Source organism: Scyliorhinus torazame, chromosome 9 (assembly GCF_047496885.1).
Source record: "Scyliorhinus torazame isolate Kashiwa2021f chromosome 9, sScyTor2.1, whole genome shotgun sequence".
NCBI classification, from domain to species: domain Eukaryota; kingdom Metazoa; phylum Chordata; class Chondrichthyes; order Carcharhiniformes; family Scyliorhinidae; genus Scyliorhinus; species Scyliorhinus torazame.
This window is the reverse complement of record NC_092715.1, coordinates 126660725-126672980: the sequence shown is the minus strand read 5'-3', so window position 1 is coordinate 126672980 and position 12256 is coordinate 126660725.

The following is a 12256-nucleotide window of genomic DNA, read 5'->3' as shown; positions in this document are numbered from 1 at the left end:
TTACCGCAACTGTGAGTTTGTGAGTCAGAGATTGGAGATCCCATCAGAAGATCCCAGACAAGGGGGAAGACAGGGACCAGAGATAGATCTCATTGAGTCAAGAAAGAGCTCCATATTAAAGAAAGAGCTGTGGGGAACAGACTTGAAGTGAAACGGGCTTGAGAGAAGTCCTGAAGATCTGAGGAGGCAGTCACAGGTTGCTAACTCCTTATTGTGGGCTTTTTGGAGAAATGACATTCTGCTTCACATGGCTGAAGATCTGCAATTGTGCTTGGAAGATGAAGTTTGTGTGTACGTGGAGATCCGGAAGGAACATTGGGAAACTGAATAGTCTACTTGCGTTGAAATTGAGATATTTCCAACCTTTTTGTCTGGGGTAATACAATTAATTTTTCTTGTTTTAATAAATATTTTATTCTTTGTGTTGAAAGTTCATCAGCAGATTCCTGTGAATTTGTTTAGTAACTTACCCCCACAGTTTCAAACACAAATCTAGAATCTATCAAGCCATGTTTCACTCTTGGATCTGACTTGTTCAGTATTAACAATGGGTATAAGCTGGCCTGGTTCAAGAGGCGAGGAGGAAGTTAAAACAGTAGCATAGTGGTTAGCACTATGGCTTCACAACTCCAGGATCCCAGGTTCGATTCCTGGCTTGGGTCACTGTCTGTGCGGAGTCTACACATTTTCCTCGTGTCTACTCGGGTTTCCTCCGGCTGCTCTAGTTTCCTCCCACAAGTCCCAAAAGACATGCAGCTAGGTAATTTGGACATTCTGAATTCTCCCTCTGTGTACCCGACCAGGTGCCAGAATGTGGCGACCAGGAGTTTTTCACAGTAACTTCATTGCAGTGTTAATGTAAGCCTCCTTGTGACAATAAAGATTATTAAAAGGGAGGCATGATGTTGGGGTGGACACCAATGGGCCTAGAGAGGCACGCAAAGGATGTTATCCTCCTCATCCTTGCCCGATTCCAGGCCATGCAATTAAAGCCATCAGATTTCCCACATGGCATGATCCTCCCTTGCCATGGGTGAAATACAAGCGTTGATGGGATGAAGGCTTTAAGTGGTCATTAAGTGGCCACTTAAGGGCTTCAATAGGCTCAAAGACTAGCCAGTTGCCCACTGCCTTCCCCACCTCTGGGTAAAAATTCTGACATGTTGGGACCGGGCATGTCAACCTCCCACTATACTTTACCTGCCCTCTACCTTCAAGCCCACTGGCAGGAGAACATAAAATTCAACACCTGGAACAGGAGTTGAACTTACAACCTTTGCATTCAGAGGCATGAGTGCCACTAAGTGAGCCATTATTAACGCAGAATTTGTATAGCATGGGGTAATGCTGTGAGGAATTGTCTGTAGCACCAGGGATTTCTGCACCTGATGTGCTCATTGAGTCCTCCAAAAATATGTCAGTGATGCCTCCAAAATGAACTCAGCATTTGTTTGAGCCAATTGTCTTTTCAATTAAATTAAACTGGTTCCTGTTCTTTCTTCAAGAGTCACCTTGACAGTTGCACCAAGTAGCTGTATGTTGACCCTACTGCTTCTTAATTGTACAATTGGAGCAATGTTTTGTTATTCTTGTGCTCCACTGCCCTTGCAATAAAGGCCAATATGCCATTTTCCTTCATTATTTCTTGCTGTACCTGCATAACTTTCCATGGTTCTTGTAAGAGTACACAAAAGTCAATCAGAACATCGGCATTTACAACTTCCACACCTTTTAAAACATATTTTGCTTTTCTATTCTGTGATCAAAATGAATAATGCACTTCTCTACTTTATACTCCATCTGTCATCTTGCTGCCCATTCATTTGACCTGTTTGTATTTCCTTGTGGTCTCTTTGCATCCTCCTCACAGCTTGCCTTCCCCACCTAGCTCTGTATAATCAGAAAACTTAGATACATTAATCTGTGTCTCTCAACCGAAGCCAGAAATATAGATTCCTGGCCAGTCCCGCCAGCGTGAAATGGACATGGTCCCACACAGCGGAACCTGGCTGGTAGGCAGTCTAGTGGAGTCCTCGGTGGAGCGCGAGGGGATCCGGCCCCGGGAGGGGACTGCACCGTGGCCTGGCCCGTGATCGGGGCCCACCGATCTGCAGGCGGGCCTGTACCATGGGGGCACTCCTTCCTTCTGTGCCGGCCTCTGTAGGGCTCCTCCATAGCCGGCGCAGAGAATAACCACCCTGCGCATGCACAGAAACACGCCAGCCGGTCTGCGCATGCGCGGAACCACCCCGGTGGTTTTGCGCATACGCCAATTCGCGCCGGCCCTTCTTCAACGGTTGGCACGGCGCCAACCCCTCCATCTCCGGCCTAGCCCCCGGAAGTGCGGAGGATTCCGCAACTTCCAGTTGGCCCAACACCGGAGTGGTTTGCGCCGTTCTTGGCGCCGGCGTCGGGCCATCCCGCCAATTGCGGGAGAATCCCTCCCCTTATTCACTCAACTCACACACTATCACACGCACAACGATTAGATACGGGGAAAGTAAAACATTACAAGTTATAATTGTCTCAGTTGTTTTCATGTCAAGCCTATGGTTTCTTGAATTTCAATGAAATTGATGCAATTGAAGTAAAAATCTTGAAAAGCAGATGATTCTTAGTAAGCTGTAAGGTTTCTTCCAGTTGCATTTCCAGCAATTTGGTTCTCAGATGAACTTGGAGTTAGAACAGTTTGTGGGGGAACCCTTCTTCCACTTTCAAGGTATTGCTGTTTATTATCTCAGCTGCTTAGATGACCAGCAGTTGATTTAATGGCTTTCTGATGGATGTCTGATCACAGAATAGATTCTTGCTTTCATTCTAAAAGCAGACAGCAAATGGTTTCCTTGTTATGTTGTCATAATATACACCAGTATATTATGGTGCAGACACACACACACTAATGGACATGCAGTGGGACCAATCAGCATACACAACACCGCATCCAATCGCCAGTGAGAGCACACGCACTATAAAGACAGGGGACAGGAGAGTTCCCGCTCATTCTAGTAGCAGCCAACTCGGAGCACAGAGCTCACAGCCTGCAACACAGACATTCACCATGTGCTGAGTGCATCACCTGGCTAGGACTAGGCAAGGGTCAACAGTTAAAGCTGGTATTGCATTTACCCACAGTTCAAGTATGTTAATATAGTTAACCTTGTAATAAAATAGAGTTGCACCACTTCCAGTGTTGGTGACCTGTTTGTGATCCAGAACATCCAACACATCAATGTGACTTGTGCATTGTCCTTTTTTCAAAAAGGAATGAATTTTTGATGACATATCCTGGGCGGAATTCTCCTCCCCCCACGCCGGGTGGGAGAATCGGCGGGGCACCGCGCGAGTCCCGCCACACCGCCCCAGCACCCACACGCGATTCTCCCACCCCCCCCCCCAAACCGACGCAGCGAGAATCACGGCTGGCCGCACGGAGAATCGCCGCTCGCCATTTGTAACGGGCGAGCGGCGATTCTCCGGCCCGGATGGGCCGAGCGGCCTACCCAACACGACAGGTTCCCACCGGCGCCGTCCACACCTGGTCGCTGCCGGCGGGAACAGCGCGGAAACGCTGGGGGGGGGGCAGCCTGTGGGCGGGGGGAGGGGGGTTCCTGCACCGGGGGGGGGGGGACTCAAAAGGGGTCTGGCCCGCGATCGGTGCCCACCGATCGGCAAGCCGGCCTCTCTGAAGGAGGACCTCCTTTCCTCTGCCGCCCTGCAAGATCCATCCGACATCTTCTTGCGGGGCGACCGCGGGGAGGACGGCAAACGTGCATGCGCGGGTTGGTGCCGGTCAACCTGCGCATGCGCGGATGACGTCAATTACGCGGCGCCGGCCACGTCATTTACGCGGCAGCAAGGCCCGGTGAGCGTATATGACGTGGCGCCGCTCCTAGCCCCCCGGGGACGGGACAATAGTGGGCTGGGTCGCGGAATCAATTGGAATCAATTCACACACAGCTTGAATTTTGATGTTTCTTTTGTCCATGGTGATACAGAAAGACTGGAATACTAGTGTTTTTTTTGTTGATGATTCATTTTTAAACAAAGGAATCAGTGAATTCCCCAGATAGCTCTGAATGGCCATATTTAATATTTACTTAAGTATTTGCTTGAGATGCAGGACTGTTTGGAGATTGAAATGTCAAAAGTCATCAGATTTGCAGCAATTATTTTAATAGTCTATTTTGCTCATAATTTTTAAGTATTGCCTGAAAGTTCATAATGTCCTGGAACATGACACTATTTAATACAACTGCAAATTTAGTTCCTTTCAAGGCCTCAGTGTCTGCAGTTTATTGGTCTGCAGTTCAAGGACATATCTGAGCTTGCGTCCAGACCCTCCGGCTGATTAACTTATATCCTACCTGCATTCTCACCTAGGATCCAGTTCCCTTCCTTTTCTCTACTGCCCATTTAATTTAAGTGATTGTTGCCAGAGTGATGTGCATTCTCCTACTGTGATGCTGTACCAAGCTTACTCTGAAGTTGCTTTCCACGTTGTAAAATTAAATAATTTGTGGCGACAGTAAATAACATTTTGGGTACTTTCCAGAGACCAGAAAGTTCCAAAATGTAGAAATAGCTGAGAGAACATTCACTTTTGCTGTATTCCCCAGTCAAGGCTGCCAACATGTTGTTCTTTAGAGGGCAATGTTTCTTCACCCCCCAAAAATAGCAACATCCTCTCAAGCTTCTTTTGCACAAGACCAAATTGGCTGCATCTGGAGGGACACATTTTGGTTGGTCCTGGTTTTGCTGTCATTCTACTCTCATTAGATTTTGTTACAATCTCTGTTGAGACCAATAACTTAAAAAATACATTTGAACTTCCAGTAATCAGCTGAAAGGAGGACAAAGCAGGATCTCACATTTATAATTTTTGCTGCAACACATTAATGAAAAGCACTATTGACTAAACACTACTTTCCTTTTCTAAGCAACATTAACTTTAACTTACAGAAAGGCATATTCTCCTTTATAATTATCGCACGGTGGCATGGTAGTACAGTGGGTAGCACTGTTGCTTTACAGTTCCAGGGCCCCAGGTTCGATTCCCAGCTTGGGTCACTGTCTGTGTGGAGTCAACACGTTCTCCCTGTGTCTGCGTGGGTTTCCTCTGGGTGCTCCAGTTTCCTCCCACAAGTCCCGAAAGATGTGTTGTTAGGTGAATTGGACATTCTGTTTTGGAGCTTTGATATGAGCTTGGCTGGGATTATGGTGTTGAAGGCGGAGCTGTAGTCAATAAATAGGAGTCTAATGTAGGAGTCCTTGTTTTCGAGATGCTCTAGGGCTGAGTGTAGGGCCAGGGAAATGGTGTCTGATGTGGACCGGTTGCAGCGGTATGCAAATTGCAGTGGATCAAGGCGTTCTGGGAGTATGGAGGTGATGCGCTTCATGATCAACCTCTCGAAGCACTTCATTACGACTGAAGTCAGGGCCACTGGTCGGTAGTCATTGAGGCACGTTGCCTGGTTCTTCTTTGGTACTGGTATGGTGGTGGTCTTCTTGAAGCAGGTGGGGACCTCGGAGTGGAGTAGGGACAGGTTAAAGATGTCCGTGAATACCTCTGCCAGCTGGTCCGCGCAGGCTCTGAGTGCACGACCAGGGATCCCGTCTGGGCCCGTCGCCTTCCGAGGGTTCACTTTCAGGAAGGCCAATCTGACTTCGGAAGCTGTGATGGTGCACCTGAAGCTTACTCAATTGTTCATCATGCAAAACATGTGTGGGTGCTCAGGATTAGACTGAAGAACACATTTGTAAGGATTTAATGGAGACTAGATGATTTGTTTAGCTTGGGACTGGAGGAAAAGAATCTATGGTCTAATCCTAAAAGTTAAAGTCAGTTCTGGAATTGGAAGTTATCCAGAAAGGAAAATAAAACAAAGCTACCCATTGGATGCTGAGAACAACTGTGGGAAATTTGCTTTGAAGACTGTAATTCTGTGGAGAGTGCAATGTGTTTTTTTAAATATTTATTGTCACAAGTAGGCTTGCATTAACACTTCAATGAAGTTACTGTGAAAAGTCTCTAGTCACCACATTCTAGCGCCTGTTCGGGTACACGGAGGGAGAATTCAGAATGTCCTTAATACTGTGGAAGGTCTGACAGTGGACACACATGTGCCTGATCTTGCTGCCTGTCCAGCTGATGGGTGAGACTCCATTGACAGGATTATATGCTGCCCTATATTGCTGACCCCTCTAAATTATCTGTATGATTAGATAATCAAAGCAACTCATTTCATCTTCTGAGCAGGTTTTTTATTCAGTGGATATAAACATTTGATGATATTATTTAAAGAAGACCAAGGGATTTCTCACAATGTCATAACCAATATTTATCCCTCAAAAACAATTAAAATACAGAATAACTGATCATTTACCTTATTGTTGTTTGTAGGATGTTGCTGTGCATAAATTAATACGTAACAACTGTGACTGCACTTCAGAGTAAGAAACCATTGATTCTTACCTGCCCAATGTTTTCAAAGATGACCCGCTGAATAGGATCAAATTTTTAAGCTGTATTGGTTCATTGTCCATCAGTTTGCTTCACATTGTATATAGTGGGCCCACAGGTTATAATATTTCAAAATGTCCTGGTTGCAGGAAAGGTTCCAAGGGACAGGGAAAATGCTAATGTATTGTCCTTATTCAAAAAGGGAGGGAGACAGAAAGTAGGAAACTATAGACCAGTTAGTTTAACATTTGTTGTTGAGAAATTATTAGAATCCATTATTAAGGAAGTAATAACGGGACATTGAGAAAGTCAAAACGCAGCCCATCAGAGTCAGCACAAATTTATGAAGGCTACATTGTGTTTGACTAACTTGCTCAAGTTCTTCGAAGATGTAACAAGCCAAGTGGATAATGGGGATCCTGTAGATGTTGTATATGTGGACTTCCGGAAGACATTTTATAAGGTGCCGCACAAAAGGTTAATACACAAGTTAAGATCACATTGGGGTGATTTATTAGCTTGGATAGAAGACTGACTAATGGACAGACAGTCAGGATAAATGGCTCTTTTTCTGGTTGGCAAGATGTAATTAATGGGGTGCCACAGGGTTTGGTCCTCGGGCCCCAATTATTTACAATATATTTTAATGACTTGGATGTAGGGATAGAAGGCACTATAGCCAAATTTGCAGATGACAAAAAATAGATGGGATCATAAGTTGCGATGAGGCAATAAGAAATTTACAAATGGATATAGATAGGTTAGGTGAGTGGGCTGAAATTTGGCCGATGGAATTGAAAGTGGATAAGTGTGAGGTTCTCCATTTTGGTCAGAAAAATGGAAAGGCAATAAATTATCTAAATGGAGAGAAATGTCAGAATGCTTCATTGCAGAGGGATCTGGCTGCCGTCATAGATGAATTGCAGAAAACTAGCGTGCAGGTACAGCAGGTAATAAGTAAGGCAAATGGAATATTGGCGTTTATAGCTGAAGGAATTGATTAAAATTGTAGGGTAGTGTTACTGCAACTATACAAGGCATTAGCGGGACCACACCTGGAGCACTTTGTTCAGTTTGGCTCCCTCATTTGAGGAGGGATGTAATTGTATTAGAAGCAGGTCAGAGGAGGTTCACTAGATGATTCCAGAGATAAGGGGCTGGATTCTCCGATTTTGAGACTATGTCCCCACGTCGGCGTGGGAACGGTGGCGTTTTACAACAGAAAAAATGGCGTAAAATTGCCACCGATCCTCCGTTTGGCTGAGGGCTAGCATCAAGGCAGCATAGAGCACCCAGCTCTAGCTGCCAAAATGGCCCGGAGAATTGCTGGGTCCGTGACCGCGCCTGCGCACGGCGGCAGCCTGCAGCGGCCGCGGCTTGCAACATGGCACCAGCCTCTGTGAAATAGTGTCCCCCCTTTTGCCAGCTCGCACGCCCTGGACCACCCCCAACAGGGCCCCCAGCCACTGGCAAAGTCCCCCCCGCCCGCGGATTGGCCCTCCCCCAACTGAGTCTGCAGCCGCCATGCCGAGTTCCCGACGGATGAGACCACACGTGATCGACGCCGTCGGGAACTCAGCCGGTCAGGTGGCGGTGTATCGTGTGTGGGTGGGGGGCCTCAGGCAATGTCCTAAGGCCGTCGGTACATTGCGTAGCGTACTCACAGAGTACGCCGCTTTGGACGGGGCGAAGCATCGCGAAAGCAGCGTCGCCCTGATTCGGTCGTGAACAGGGATTCTCCGGCTGATCGCCGAACATAATTTTGGTGTTGCCGACCCGAGAATCCCACCCTAGGGATCTGTCTTATGAGAGAGATTGAGCACTTTCAGCCTATCCGTTCTTGAGTTTACAAGAATGAGAGGAGATCTAACCAAGGTATATAAACTGATAAAAGGTATTGACAAAGTAGACATAGAACAGATGCTTCCTCTTGTGGGGCAGTCTAGAACGAGAGGTCATAGAATTTACAGTGAAGAAGGAGGCCATTTGGCCCATCGACTTTGGACCGGCCCTTGGAAAGAGCACCCCATTTAAGCCCACCCAATCCCTGCAACCCAGTAACCCCACCTAACCTTTTTGGACACTAAGGGCAATTTATCATGGCCAATCCACCTAACCTGCACATCTTTGGACTGTGGGAGGAAACCGGAGCACCCGGAGGAAACCCACGTAGACACGGGGAGAAAGTGCAAACTCCACAGTGAACCAAGCTGGAAATTGAACTGGGACCCTGGAGTTGTGAAGCAATTGTGCTACCGTGCAGCCCATAGGTCATAGGTTTAGGATAAGGGGAAAGAACTTCTCTCAAAGGGTGGTGAATCTGTGGAATTGACTATCCCAGAGTGCAGTGGATGCCGGGACATTGAGTAAATTTAAGGAGGCGGTAGACAGAAGATTAATTAGTAATCGGTTGAAAGAACACATCAGTGGGTCAGGATGGCCGAGCGGTCTAAGTAATGGGTTGAAGGTTTATGGAGAATGGGTGCGAAGGTGGAGTTGAGGTCGAAAGGAGATCAAGACCCACAGCGGGCCATGGCTGATAAGTTCGGCGGCATTGCCCAGGCCCTGGCCGACGTGGCACAGACACAGAGGGAGGTGGCCCAGTCCCAGAGGTAGACGGCGCAGTCACTGGCTGATGTTTCATTGACCCAGAAGGTGGTGGCACAGTCACAATGTGATGTGGCGCAGTTCTAGACAGAGATTGTCCACGCCCTGTGCTCCATGGCCGCGAGCATGCAGCACCTGGCTGAGACCAAAGCAGGCCTCCAGGACTGGCAGCGCCAGGAGGCTGGGGTGCCTCAGGGGATGGCACCGCTCGCACCTCCATACCATGGAGTAGCCCGGGGCCATCGAGGTGTTGGGGCCCGTGCCGGTGATTCCAGCAGGGAAGGTGACAGAACACTACAGCACCTCGGACCACCCCATTTCTGTCCCTGGTGCATCTGGTGGGCAGCGGGCAGAACAGGGCGTCACCACACCACCCGGGACACTCGAGCAACAGCTGGGCCCATGAAGGCCTGGCCGCCCCAGTAGACGGCCGCCAACGGGGACCCTGGCAACAGGGCGGGAATCACAGCAGGTCGCCTCCATTCCTGATGCAATAATAATAATCTTTATTGTCACAAGTAGGTTTACATTAACACTGCAATGAAGTTACTGTGAAAAGCCCCTAGTCTCAACATTCCGGCACCTTTTCGGGTGCACAGAGGGAGAATTCAGAAGGTCCATATTACCTAATAGCACGTCTTTCAGGACTTGAGGGAGGAAATCGGAGCGCCTGGAGGAAATCCACGCAGACACGGGGAGAACGTGCAGACTCCACAAAGACAGTGAACCAAGCCGGGAATCAAACCTGGGACCCAGGCGCTGTGAAGCCTTAGTGCTAACCATTGTGCTACCGTGCTGCCGTGTGCTGTCTGGGGATGCACCTACACATAGCATTCGGGCCCATAAGGCCAGAAAGTGAGACACAAATTAAGTTGGCACGGGTGCAGGGCACAGTTTAGTGATAAGGGCTAGGGCATGTATATTTATCTTTGTGCACGTTAAACACTGTTCATACTGTTACAACCTGCCTCAGCGGCCTCAGATGGGTGTGAGGGGTGGGCTGGTCTGGGCTGGCCAGAAACGGATGGGTGAGGGGAGGGTAAATGGCTGGGCGTTGTGGGTGAGCTGGGCTCCCCACCCTCCCCCCGACTGTACCCACCAGTGACACCGCCGGGCTCCAATGGCACCGTGTGATGGAATGACCAGCTTGCATTCAGGGATCACCAGATGGACGGTGGAAAGTGCAACCGTGTGCAGGAGTCAGAGATTGTCAAACGATGCGGAGCACCAGAGCTCATCGCAGAGCGGGTTGTCATCATCCTCCATTCTATAGACCAGACCTGTGGTTACTGCCAACCCAGGGCCCACAACCCCGCAGTGCGGCAGGCATGTATCACAGAGGGGGTAGGAGGCGGGGTGTGACCGGTGGACAAGCGGAGTTGAGGAGGTAGGATGCAATGTCCGTGCCCCTGGCTAGTCCACCCGCCTCCCTAGTCAGTGAAGCTGGAGTTGTATGCTTACTTTCAGTGACTGGTATACAAGGACTCCCAAGTCTCATTGCACATTTCCTTCTCCCAATCTATAGCCATTCAGATAATAATCTACCTTCGTGTTTTTGCTACCGAAGTGGATAACTTCACATTTATCGACATTATACTGCCTCTGCCATGCATTTGCCCACTCACTCAGCTTGTCCAAATTATACTGAAGCGTCTTTGCATCCTCCTCTCAGCTCACCCTCCCATCCAGCTTTGTTTCATCTGTAAATTTGGATATATTATATTTAGTTCCTTCATCTAAATCATTAATATATGTTGTGAATAGCTGGTGTTCGAACACTGATCCCTCAGGTACCCCACTAGTGGCTGCCTACCACTTGGAAAAAGACCTCTTTACTCCGACTATTACTTTCCTGTCTGCCAACCAGTTTTCTATCCATCTCAATACACTACCCCCAATCCCATGCAGTTTAATTTTACACACTAATCTCTTTTGTGGGACTTTGTCAAAAGCCTTCTTAAAGGCCAAATAAACCACATCCACTGACTCCTCTCATCAATTCTACTAGTTACATCCTCAAAGAATTCCAGTAGAAACGTCAAGCATGATTTCCTTTTCATAGAACCATGTTAACTTTGCCTGATCCTTCCTCTGTTTTCAAAATGTTCTGCTATAAAATCTTTGAGAATAGACTCTGGCATTTTCTCCACTTTCGACGTCAGGCTGATAATTCCCTGTTTTCTCTCTACCTTTTTAAATAATAGTAGGGTTACATTCGCTTAACTCCAATCCATAGGAACTGTTCCAGAGTCCATAGAATCTTGGAAGATGACCAGCAATGCATTCAATATTTCCTTAAATACTTCCTTAAATACTCTGGGATTTAAATTATCAGACCCTGGGGATTTATCTGCCTTCAATCTTATAGATTTCTCGAAAACCATTTCCCTACTAATACTGATTTCCTTCAGTTCGTTCCTCTCACAAAAGCCTGTTTTCCCCAATATATCTGTTGTGTTATTTATGCCCTCCTTTGCGAAGACAGAACCAAAGTATGTATTTAGTTGGTCACCCATTTCTTTGTTCCCCATTATGAAATCGCCTGTTTCTGACTGTAAAGGACCTACATTTGTCTTCACCAATCGTTTTCTATAGAAGTTTTTTCAGTCAGTTTTTAAGTTCCCAGCAAGGTTACTTTCGTACTCTATTTTCCGCTTCTTAATCCCTTAGTCCTCCTTTGCTGAATTCTAAACAACTCCCAATCCTCGGGTCTTCAGGTGTTTTTGGCCAATTTGTATACCTCCTCCTTGGATCTAATCATAGAATCACAGAATAATAATAATCTTTTATTAGTGTCACAAGTAGGCTAGAAAAGACCCTTCGGCCCATCGAGTCTGCACCGACACATGAAGGACACTGGACCTGCCTACCTAATCCCATTTGTCAGTGCTGGGCCCATAGCCTTGAATGTTATGATGTGCCAAGTGCTCATCTCGGTACTTTTTAAAGGGTGTGAGCAACCTGCCTCTACCACCCTCCCGGGCAGTGCATTCCAGACCGTCACCACTCTCTGGATAAAAACGTTTTTCCTCAAATCCCCCTGAACCTCCTGTCCCTACACTTGAACTTGTGTGCCCTAGGAACTGACCCTTCAACTACAGGGAACAGTTGCTCTTTATCCATGCTGTCCATGCCCTCATAATCTTGTACACCTCAATCAGGTCGCCCCTCAGTCTTTTCTTCTCCAAC